Consider the following 12,919-nt stretch of genomic DNA (forward strand, 5'->3'; position numbering starts at 1 on the left):
TGATTGGATTCGGGTCTAGTTCGCGTTATATAAAACTCTGGGGGAGAAAAAAAAATGCAGCTCCTTTAACAGCACCATGGGTCAAGTGGGCTGAAAGGCACTTCGTGTCTGAGAATAAAACATTAGGAGCTGCAACACATTTTATTTAACAGAGTTATAAAGCTCCTTACTTAGATCTCTATTCAGAATCAGAAATCTCTTTATTCGGCTGTGAACAACCATAAAAGCATGTAAGACGTGCAAAAATAGAAATAGAATAAATACAAGTTATTAAAACACGCAAGTAAAATACGCAAAATCATCAGGTTTGGGACATTAATGACGAACCATCTGGATAAAAACAGGCTGGGATAAAAAATAAAAAAAATATACTAAATTTAATCTAAAATCATTGACCTAGAGCGGACTGCAGCTTTAAGAAACAGTCACGTGACCACACGTTTCGTCATCTGGTAATACCAATAACAATTATATGCTTGCATACAACGCTATAGATTCCTAAACTTCAAAAATGGTATGAGGAATTTTTTTGTGTACATTTAAAAAGATTCATAAAAGAAGATGAAATGTACCATAGTTTTTTGTGAAAATGAGTACATGGGCATTCTCTAGAGTCGAGCTGGGGTTGGTGTCCAGCGGAAAACAAAGTAAATATTACACAATACCAGCCCAGAAGCTGAACAATAAAAGCTGTTCCCTGCTCTTATTAATGTTCTGCAGCTAGTTGATAGAAATTGCCCCGGGATTAACATATAACTAAGGCTTACCACTTGATTTTTGTCTTTGAGCCCTCATCCTCTCTTCTTTGGCTCGCTCTAGCAGCAAGACTTACACTTTCTTTCAAACTGGGGCTGCCCGGGTCACTCTAGCTAAAACATATCAGCCAATCCAATACAGAGATTTTTTTGATGTACGCTATCCAGGGGATCGAAAGACCCTTATCACAGGCCAAAGTCCAATACTATCTCTCCAGTAAATTTGGCTTCTTCTGAGCTCCAGATAAAATGCCACTAGAGAATTGGGCGGCTGCAAATAAAATCACTCAGAATGTCTAAGCCTAGTTCATTGTGGCAAATAGAGCTAGAGGTTGACATGGGGGCTGACAATTACTCTCCGATAGAATCGATTTTCCTCCCTTTGAAGGGTAGCAGAGTTACCCAAGCCCCATATGCCTGCCCCATAAGTTACTATAGGAACACATTGTGCCAAATATATTTGCAAGAGGGGTGTGAGAACCCTCTCTCCCTTGGGTGATGGGAGACTTAGCAGACAGCCAACAGCCCTGGAGAACTTGGTCCTAATTTGTGCAATATGCGCAGACCATGTTCCAAAAGAGCTGAAAGTCATCCCCAGGTAAGAGAAGGAGCTGGTGCTGGATAACACTTCCTTACCCACCAGAATAGTTAAGGGTCACATGCGCTTTGGGCAGTCATTATTAAAGCTGTAGTAAAATTAGTTAATAAATCCAACTTGTCCATAAAATTGACAAAGGAGTGCATTAGATTACGCAAGGTTTTGGGGGTGCGTGCAATTAACACCACATCATCTGCATACAATCATGCTGGTAGGGGACGCCATTCACCATAGGCACATCTGGGGCGCACTTACTAAGCTCCCTACTAAGTTCGTTTATGTACAAAATAAAAAGAAGTGGGGCTAAAATGCACCCCTGGCGAACCAACGACCAATACTAAATTCATCAGTGACTTCTCCTTTGTTCCCAAACCTGACTCGAGCCTTAGTGTCCGTATGCAAGGAGACCAACAAGTGGACTAGGGATGGATCCATTTGCAGATTAATAAGGGATTGCCACAATTTAGCCCGATTATCACAGTCAAACGCCATTGTCAACTCCTAAAGGCTAGATATAAACTGCTGGCCACCGTGTATTTCCCAATGATCAGGTTTAAGTTGAGGCATTGATCGATCGTCCCTATGACATTTCGGAATCCATATTGACATTTATTTAACACGTTATTTTCAGTGACCCAATCTACAACTCTATTATACAGGACTCTCCCTAAGATTTTGGCTGATATTTCTAACAGGGAAATCAGGCAGTAACATATAGGCTCCGCCCTGCTGCCCTTTTCAAAGATCGGGACAATGACTGAGGATGCCCAGGAGCGGGGGGTATCAATGACCTGTTCAGGCTGTTATAAACACTTGGCAAAAATGGGGCCCAAAGATCCATGTTACACTTAATGTCAATCGGGACACCACTGGTCCGTGTGCTTTTCCTCTCGCGCTGTCCTGGATGGCGGCCTTCACTTCCTGTAATGAAATGGATGGGAATGAAGGAGCACACCCAAGCCATAGCTGCAAATCGATCGAACTGGTGTCAGAATACATTTTTTTAAAGTGTACCACCCAATCCTCCCCATTTACGTGATAACTAACCGCTGATCCACCTTGATCTAGGGAGTGCTTACAAGAGACAGCCTTCCAGAATGACTTGCTATCATTTTACTTCTAATAGTGGAAACATGGATATAACAAATTACATTTCAGAACTCACAACAGTAAACTTGAGAACACTCTACAGTATTTTGTAAAACTGACAGAGTGAAAGTAGAGAAAGTAGTTATAAAATAGGCAGAAGAGGTAGGTGGGTCCGAAAGGTAGGAGGGTGGGTTCCTTTGGTGATCCAAGTATTTATACGAGCACCTGTGAAAGAATGTTTTAGAGCCAATTAGGGTTTTAACCTCAGTACATCGGGGTATGAGATGGAGACGAATTTGGATAGGTAAGAGATTAGTCCAGATGGATGGCTTTATATCTTTTTGAAATAGGTTCTTGCAGAAAGTGGGAGCCAATGAAGGTCATGGAGGAGCAGAGCAAGAAGAGAGAATTTGTTGTTTTGGTGACAAGTCAGGCAATGGAATATAGAACTGCACTGACTAGAATAAACGCAGACTGTGGGGCACCAACTAGGATAGTAGTTCCAAAATCAACCCCAAGAATTACATGACAAACAATTCGGTCTCTTAATCTGTTTCGGCATGTAGAGCATTGTAATTTATCTCCACGTTCTTAGCATGTCCTTTAGGCAAAAATGAAACAATTTTTAACCTCTTAGTCGAGTAACTTTGTGCCGGTGAGCATGATAGCAGTGCGTACCCCATTACTCAACTAACTGAAAAAGACAAATAATCGCCTCTTTAGACCAGCTCTCACACCAATGGAATGCTCTGGGGTACGTCTACCTCCCACCATCCCACTTGGGGACTCAAGATTCTACAAAGCTGAGGGGGGCGTGGCCTGCAGCCAACCAAGATGGCTGTAGCTTAATGAAGCTCCGACCGGCTTCTGTGAAAAAACATCAAAGATTTGACACTATCCTGACGAGGGTCGATCTCCCTGGTGGGAGATCCCTGTTTGAACCCCCCGCGAGAGTGCGGGACTAAGAAAATCCCACCAGAAACCGCAGAACACACTTGCATCAAGGAGCGGCCTGTGCCAACGGAAGCACCACCTCCGCAGCTACACCTATCGACGGAACACAGCCACGGTGCCCGGAGCTCCGAGGAGGTATGGCGTGGGGTTCTGGAGTGCCTAAGACAGCGTGGCCCAACTTAGATCTGGCGGGCACCGTCAGAAGGAGCAAAGGAAAACAGCTGCGGGCCTCGTCGGACACTGCGACCCCACCTGATGACGTGGAGCCCACGGATGAGGCCCGGATCAAAAGCAACGTTGAGGAACTGAAAGCCTTGCATCTGCATAACGCTCAGTCGACCCAGCTCCTGAGGACCGGCAGCATTCCACAGAGTATTGGCAGCAGTGAGAAGAATCCAGTGATAGTCGGAGGTGAGGTGCCGTTGGAGTGCGGTGGGTGATCTCCGCGCCACAACAGAGTGAGCATGAGCTGGAGAGCCCTCACATCTGACACCACAGGCCGACTCCATCCTCAAGTAATAACGGACTCAACCCACCTTGTATACCGACTGAGACATCGCTGGATCTACATCTACGCAGAGAGGTGAGAAAAGCGCTCGAGGGCTGGAGATAATCCCCGCTTTACAGTCTAGGCAGCAGGGGTCTTGGCGATCGCCATGACCCTGCCCCGAGGTTGAATCCCCCGGCAGGGCTCAGAATTAATTCCGTGGCAGCGGTGGCAAAGACCTGAGAACATTAAAATGGAACATCAGTGACCCTAAGCTTGGTTCAGAAACCCAGCTGAGCTTGGTCCTTCCCACAATCAGGGCGGGAAAATTTGTACGGCGAAGGTGGCTTTCCCAAGACATGGGGTGGGGGGTGGGGGGGGGGGGGGGCACTGACCAACCCCCCTCGCCACAGAAATGACACCAATGCGGGCAGATATCTGTAACAGAGGTACCCGAGTCAAAGAGGCAGAAGAAACCATCACCTCTTTCAAGACTGATGCCAAAACATTATTGACTCAAGTAGGTGAACAGCACAATTCAGTTAAAGTGCTAGAGGCTAGAATGGAGGATGCAGAAGGCCGGTCGCGCCGAAACAATGCAAGACTAATTGGAGTGCGGGAGAGGGCCGAAGGCCCGGTAGTAGACTTGTTTGTGGAAGACCTTATACTCAAGCACCTAAAGCCCAAAGGCCTCTCAAAGTTTTTCTCAGTGAAATGAGCACACCTGGTCCCAGATGCCCCGCTGAAGCTGAGGGCCCGCCGAGACCCATCATTGCCCGCATTTTTAACTTTAGGAACCAAGATGTGATATTGCAGTCCGCACGAGTTTCTCCTCCTGTGAAAAGGGATAATAGCATAGTATTCTTCTTTCCAGATATAACAATAAAGGTGCAGAAACAAAGACGGTCTTTCTTAGAGATTAAAGAAGCCTTACGGGAAAAAGACAAAGTATGCTATGCTGTTCCCGGCAAAACTATGTGTGCTTGCGGAAGGAAAGGAATATGCTACTTACCAGTATGCATCTGTTCTGGCCATGTAGAGCTGCAGAGTCACACACTGAGGATAAGATCGCCATCTGGTGTTGGGCTCGGATGATTGCAGGTTGTTGTCGTCTTCGGAAGAAGCCTTTGGTCACGAGGTTGGCGACTCCTCCCCTGGACAAAAGTGCGCATGGGCATCCACTCCATCGTCAGATTGTTTTTTCGCCATGAAGGGAAAAGATGGAGTGTATAGGAATGAAAGAAAGGATGTCCATGTGTAATGTCTAAGTAAGACAGATGCTGGAACAGATACAGGTCCCGGGGAGGCGGGCGGGCGTGTGCGACTCTGCAGCTCTACATGCCAAGAACAGATGCATACTGGTAAGTAGCATATTCCGTTCGAGGCATATGAGCTGCAGATCACACACTGAGGATAGATTGTATAGCAGTGCTTCCCCTTAGCGGTGGTCGCCTGTATCCGTTGCAGCAGTTTGAAATAAAGTTTTTAGGACAGCCTGGCCTACTGAGGCCTGTTGTTTGGCTTGCACATCAACACAGTAGTGTTTAGTGAAGGTATGCGTGGTAGACCACGTGGCTGCCTTGCAAATGTCTTCTAAGGGAATGTTACCTAAGAAGGCCATAGAAGCCCCTATTTTACGCGTGGAGTGCGCCCTAGGGGGAACTGTAAGTGTACGTTTAGCCTTTTGGTAGCATATTTGGATGCATTTAACTATCCACCGGGCTATACCGGATTTGGAGATGGGATTGCCTTTATGTGGTGGTGCGAAAGCAACAAAGAGTTGTTTTGTCTTTCGAAAAGGTTTTGTCCTGTCGATGTAATAAAGCAAGGCTCTTTTGACATCTAAGGTGTGTAGGGCCCTCTCAGCTACGGAGTCTGGGTTTGGGAAAAAGACTGGTAGCTCTACTGATTGGTTAAGGTTGAAAGGGGAAATCACTTTTGGGAGAAATGCAGGGTTTGTCCTAAGAACCACTTTGTTACGGTGTAGTTGTAAGAAAGGTTCCTCTAGTGTAAGGGCTTGTATTTCACTTACTCTTCGTAGGGAAGTGATTGCGATAAGGAAAGCTACCTTCCATGTTAGGAATTGTAATTCACATTTGTGCATAGGTTCAAATGGGGGACCCATAAGTCTTGTTAGAACCACATTGAGATTCCACACTGGGGAAGGTGGTAATCTTGGGGGAAGAATTCTTTTGAGACCTTCCATAAACGCTTTGATGGCTGGTACCTTAAAAAGGGACAGGTGTTGCCTATTTTGCAAGTAGGCTGCTAAGTGTAAACGTATAGAGGAATACGCTAGATTGCATCTTTGCAAGTGTAGTAGATAGCAAATGATGTTTTGGATGGAAGCATCCAATGGATGTATGTCATTATTAGCGCAGTAGATGGCAAATCGTTTCCATTTTGCGGCATAACACGCTCTAGTAGTAGGTCGTCTGGCTTCCTTTATGATATTCATACAGTCTGGAGGGAGATTGAGGTATCCGAACTCTAAGACCTCAGGAGCCAGATCGCTAGGTTCAGTGTTTGAGGATCTAGGTGTCTGATTTCTCCATGGTTCTGGGTTAATAGATCCGGGGAGAGGCGTAGCCTTTGATGTGGAACTAAAGATAGTTCCAGAAGTGTGGTGAACCACGGTTGACGTGCCCAAGTGGGAGCTACTAGTATTAGAGTTAGCGACTGTTGTTTCAGTTTGCGTACCACAAATGGAACTAGTGGGAGAGGCAGAAAAGCGTACGCAAATCTGCCTGACCAGTTCATCGATAGGGCATTGCCCTTCGACTGTGGGTGTGGAAACCTGGCGGCGAAGGTTGGGCATTTTGTGTTTTCGGGAGTGGCGAACAGGTCTATGTCTGGTTGTCCCCATTTTTGGAAGAAGGGGAGTAGAACCTTGGGGTGTAATTCCCATTCGTGGATCTGCTGTGTGTGGCGACTCAGGAGGTCGGCCACCTGATTGTGGATCCCTGGGAGATGTTCTGCTAACAGGTAGATGTTTTGGGGAATTGCCCATCTCCAGATTTGCTGTGCCAGTTGGGACAGTTGGAGAGAATGTGTCCCTCCCTGTTTCTGTATATAATACATTGTCGTCATGTTGTCTGTGCGTATGAGGACAGTTTTGTTCTTTAGGTGTACCTGAAAGGATTTTAGTGCTAGGAACACTGCTAAGAGTTCCAGGTGGTTGATGTGGAGCAGTTTTTGTTGACTGGTCCATCTGCCCTGAGTGGTATGGTGAAGGAGGTGGGCTCCCCACCCTGTGAGAGATGCGTCGGTAGTTAGCACAACTTGTGGAAGAGGCTCTAAGAACGGTCGCCCTTTGGACAGGTTGATGGTGTTCCACCATTTCAGTGAGCGAAGTGAGCGACTGTCCACCAACACCAGATCGGTAAGTTGTCCGTGAGCTTGGTTCCACTGTTGTGCTAGACATTCCTGTAAGGTACGCATTTGAAGTCGTGCGTGTGGGACTATGGAGATGCATGACGCCATCATGCCTAGGAGCTGCATGAACACTCTTGCTGGAAGAGATGGATGAGTTTGAAATTGAGAGATGAGATTTTGTATACTGGCTATCCTGGCAGTGCTGGGATAAGCAATGGCTTTGGATGTATCTATGGTTGCTCCTAGATACTGATGTAAGTGGGAAGGTTGTAGATGGGATTTGGGGTAGTTGATAGTGAATCCCAAATCGTGGAGAGTTTGAATCGTGCGATGAGTGTGGAGAACGCATTTTTGGTGTGTATGTGCTTTTATGAGCCAATCGTCCAGATAGGGGAAGACATGGATCTGTTGTCTTCTGAGGTGCGCTGCCACAACTGCTAGGCACTTGGTGAACACTCTGGGTGCTGTTGTTACTCCGAATGGGAGAACTGTAAATTGATAGTGTTGCCCATCTACCACAAATCGTAGATATTTTCTGTGAGCGGAATGCATAGGGATGTGAAAGTATGCGTCCTTGAGGTCCAATGTGGCAAGGAAGTCTCCCTGTTGTAAAAGTGGGAGGACTTGTTGGAGGGTGGTCATATGAAAATGATCCGAATGTATATACTGGTTTAGTAGTCTGAGATCCAGTATGGGCCTTAGTGTTTTGTCCTTTTTGGGAATGAGGAAGTATAGAGAATATACCCCTGTTCCCTGATGTTGAAGAGGGACTGGTTCTATCGCATGTTTTTGTAACAGGGATTGAACTTCTTGTTTGAGGAGAGAGAGATGATGTGAGGACATTGGACGTTGTTTGGGCGGTATGTTTGGGGGGGATTGTATGAGTTCGAGGCAGTAGCCAGACTGGATAATTTGTCTTACCCACCTGTCTGTGGTGATGGAAGTCCAGACAGGTAGGAATTGTTGGAGCCGCCCCCCGACCGGAGTGGAATGGTCTGGGGGGAGTGGTGGCAAGTCACTGTTTAGTGGCTGGGGAGGTGCGGGTGTTATTGTTGTTGCCCCGCCCTCGACCTTTGTTATTGTTTCCCCGATAACCTCCTCGGAAATATCCTCTGTTAGGGGATGTTTGTCCCGAATTTTTAAAGGTGGATGTGGTCTCAGTTCCCGTGTTTTTGGAGCCTCCTCTATAAAAGGAGCGACGAAAGGAACCCCGGGTTTGAGGAGACTGCAGTGCTCCCATAGACTTGGCAGTTTCATTATCCTTTTTCATTTTCTCTAATGCAGTATCCACTGCAGGGCCAAATAACTGCTCTTGGTTGAAAGGTTGAGCCAGAATTGCGGTTTGAACCTCCGGTTTAAAACCAGAAATACGGAGCCAGGCATGTCGTCTGAGTAAGACGCTAGTATTGACCGCCCTAGAAGCAGTGTCTGCCGCATCTAAGGCGCATTTAATGGAGGCATTAGATATTAATTTGCCTTCTTGGATGAGGTCAGAGGCCTGGGACTTTAAGGGTTCAGGCAGATGTTGCATAAGGTCCTCAAGTTGGTCATAATGCGCCCTATCATACCGGGCTAACAGGGCCTGGGTATTCGCAATACGCCAATGGTTCGCCGCCTGCGCGGTGACCCGTTTGCCTGAGGCCTCTAAAAGCTTAGACTCCTTGTCCGGGGGAGGCGTTTCTCCAGTTGTCTGTGAGTTAACGCGCTTCCTGGCATTTGATACGACCAAGGAGTCTAAAGGGAGCTGGGCTTTAATGTATGCAGGGTCCTGTGGGGCTGGTCGGTACTTTTTTTCGATGCGTGGGTTGAGAACCCTAGCTCGAACAGGGTCTTTAAAGACTTCAGTGGCATGCTTTATAGCCCCTTTGTTCATGGGCAGTATGTGAACAGTTTTTTGTGACTGCTCAAAAGTATCGAGGAGAAAGTCCTCTTCAAGGGCGTCTGTGTGTATTGTGACGCCGTGGAATGTTGCTGCCCTATTTATAAGTTGGCCAAACCCTAAGTGGTCATCAGGAGGGGAGGGCTTGGAGGGGTAGGTAGTGGGGTCAGGCATGTCAGGTATTGGATAAGACCAGTCATCTACGGGTGCTGTGTCTGGGAACGTAAAAGGGTCGTTTGGATCAACAGGATCATTAAATAAATCAGGGTCCGCCCCTCCCCCCAAGTCATCATTATCATCCTGTGGAGGAGGTGAATGATAGGGGGATGGTAAAGGTAAAGGTAAAGGTAAAGGTAAAGGAGAAGGAGGAGGAGGAGGGGGGGACGGGTTAGGAGGTAATAAAGGAGAGGAAGGACGAAGTGGTGAAGTAGCACAGTCCTTCTTCCGTATGGGAGCTGGAGGTGGTGTGATGTCCAGCTTCCGTTTCTTGTATGGGACGGCAGTCACATGTCCGGTTTCGGGATTGATGTAGATCCGCTTGAGTAGGATCTGGGCGAAAAAGTTCATCTGGCTCCGAAGGCGGTGGCGGTGATGAACTTTTTTCGGCGTGGACGGAGTTTTCGGTACCGATGGATTTTTCGGTGCCGACAGAGGTTTCGGCGTCGATGGGTTTTTTGGCGTCGATGGGTTTTTCGGTGCCGATGCTTTTTTCGGTGCTGATGGAAATTTCGGTGCTGAGGGACTTTTAGGCATCGATGTCGAAGAACGTTTCGGCGCCGGTGGACACTTCGGTGCCGAGGAACGTTTTGGTGCTGAAGGAGATTTCGGTCTTGAAGCCTGTTTCAGTGCCGACAGTGGAGTTTTCGGTGCCGAAGGTGTTATAGGTACAATCACATGAGGTTTGCTCGAGCCCGAGCCACCTACAGGCTTAGACGTCTTCGAGCCGGGCCCGAGGGCGGGGCTTCTGAAGAGGATTTCCGGTCTCGACTGGGCCCAGCTGGCGGAGTCTTGACCAATGTCTTTTTGGATGGGGCAGGGGCAGGGGGGTTGGTACTCACACGCTGCCCTGGAGTGCTGAGGTCATCGGAATAGTCGGCCTCGGACACGATCTCGAGATCTTCGGTGTCATCTTCAGGAACATCCTGAGCAAAGATGTCCTCCGGTTCTGGAGCTGGTTTGGCCATAATATGGCATCGAGCTCTTCGGTCCCGGAGGGTCTTCTTGGAACGGAAAGCGGAACAAGCTGGACAGGTCGATTCGTTGTGTTCCGGCGACAGGCAGAGGTTACAAACCTCGTGGTGATCACTGTGGGGGAACTTCGCTCCACACCGAGGGCATTTCTTGAAGGGTGTCCTGTCCATCAGCCGCTTCCGGAACCGGTCCGAGATGATTTCGATGTCGATGGAAAGAAGATTGAAGAATTAAATCGATTCCTGAAAGTTTTCTGCTGGAGCGGAAAAAAGTTCATCCGAACCCAATGGCGGAAAAAAACAATCTGACGATGGAGTGGATGCCCATGCGCACTGTTGTCCAGGGGAGGAGTCACCAACCTCGTGGCCAAAGGCTTCTTCCGAAGACGACAACAACCTGCAATCATCCGAGCCCAACACCAGATGGCGATCTTATCCTCAGTGTGTGATCTGCAGCTCATATGCCTCGAACAACATGTTTTTTCGCTACACCGGAGGAAGCATGGGATTGGCTGGATGGGTGGAGAGCTCCCAGGCACAGAAGGACCAAGGGGGGGGGGGGGGGGGGGGGGGGGGGAGAGCTAGGAAAAGGGCGAGCTGGAATCCTCTGACAACCATAACAAGGACTTGACTGACCCGGCAGAAGGCTCGCAATGACACTAATTAACGCTTGCAAGATCTCGTTGGGAGCTCCATTACTCCGTTCAAAACGCCAGAGAAGGGCAATGAGGCCTGAACTGTACATGAACAGAGATCTCCTTAATAAGATGCATATTTATCGATAAGTGACGTTTTCATTTTTATAGACCTTAGGCTGAGCTAGTATAATAAAGTTGATTGATGAGTAATAGTGGCACCAGGAAAGGTTGTATTAAGGTCTCCACCCCTTAATAGGTTAATGTGTGTTGAGGGGTACAAAGGCACTCTGCATAGTTGGGGAGGAGGGGCGGTCAGTTGTTAGTCCGCCATGCAGGGAGGCGGGGAGGGGGGATGGGATTAAGATCTGTTCGCAATGTTTTGCTTTATTGTTTTTCTTTTTACCGATCAGCGACAAAATGCATGTTGGAGGCGATGCCAGGAATGGAGGGATTGGGACGCTCCCTACACTTCTCCCCCACTTGAGGGTCATGCAGGGAAGGCTTAGAACGAACCCCGGAACAGAGGCGAGGTAGGCCATATGGCGCCATCCAAAGGATTTAAAATTCTCTCCTGGAACATGAATGGCCTGAGGGATAGAATTAAACGAGAGGTAGTCCTACAATACCTGAAAAGATATGCCCCTGAGGTGGTCCTGTTGCACAGGCGTAACACAGGACCCTGCATCCCCTACGGTGCGGGGGGACCACCCAGCTGCAGGGGGCCCACTCAGCACAGCGCTCGGGTCGGAGCGCTTTGGATAAAATCTGGAGCATGTGCCCCTCTGTGTACATTGCAGGGGGGCCCCCTTAAACTTTCGTTACGCCACTGTCCTGTTGCAGGAGACCCATATCCAAGGAACACATTATGGAGCACTAAATAGATGGGTATACAAACTGATATCACATGAAGTATACACCAGAAGTTCTAGGAGGGTCGGCATCCTAGTACGTTCATCCTTCCCCTTCATAGTCCAAAAGATTACTCATGACGATAACGGCAGATATGTGGCCGCCACAGGAATATGGGCAGGCCAAATATTCAACCTAATCTCACTTTATGTCCCACCGCGATTACAGACACAGCTACTTCCGAAACTAGGGGTGCTACTCCTTGAACTCCCAGTAGGGAATTTGATCATAGGGGAGGATGTGAGGGGGGACTCTAATGCTGCTCTCTCTCCTCTGAAATGGACCGCTGGCCGATACGAACACAGGAACATGCGGGAACTAAACTAAAAGACTTCCTGTCATCCTTAGGCCTTATAGACCTTTGGAGGACACTCAACCCCTCAACATAGCAATACACCTACCACTCAGGTGCCCATGGTACCCTTTCTCGCATTGACTATATCTTTACATTGGCACGTCTACTCCCTATTTCAACGACCCACATCACCTGACACAAGGTACCTCTGCTCACTCCCCAGTGTGTGTACATTATAACTTAGGCTCCACCAATCGCACTTACCAAGGGAAATTAAACATATGGTATCTTAACATACCCCAAATCCGTGTTAAACTCCACGAAGCCACGGATAATTACATAGCAGAAAACGAGGGCACGGTGGACTCTGCCAATATCCTCTGGGAAGCCTGTAAAATTATAATTAGAGGACAAGGAATCTCCCACATAACAGGTCACAAGAAGGAAAAAGGGCTAAGTTAGAAAATTTAGAACATGAGTTACAAGATCTAGAATCAAAATTATTACAGGATAATACAGATTCACTACAACATTGCCTTCAGCTTAAAAAGAAGGAATTTACAGATACAGCCGAAGAAGCAGCCAAGGCTAGATACCGTGCAACGCAACAATTTATACAATGTGGTTGATAAGGCGGGAAAATTGCTGGCCTGGTTAGATAGAAGAGAGGGTGCAGCGAGATGGGTATATGAGATTAAACGGGAAGATGGTACAATGGCAAGGCAAGGAGAGGAAATTGCAGAAGAATTT

The 12,919-nt window shown here is 47.7% G+C and overlaps 1 protein-coding gene across 9 annotated transcripts in view; it reads right to left on the reverse strand.

The window, feature by feature from the left end:
• TDRD5 (tudor domain containing 5) overlaps window positions 1-12,919 on the reverse strand; it is a 1,318,580-nt gene that overhangs the window by 1,169,661 nt on the left and 136,000 nt on the right. The window lies entirely within an intron of this gene.

Source organism: Triturus cristatus, chromosome 4_2 (assembly GCF_964204655.1).
Source record: "Triturus cristatus chromosome 4_2, aTriCri1.1, whole genome shotgun sequence".
Taxonomy (NCBI): Eukaryota; Metazoa; Chordata; class Amphibia; order Caudata; family Salamandridae; genus Triturus; species Triturus cristatus.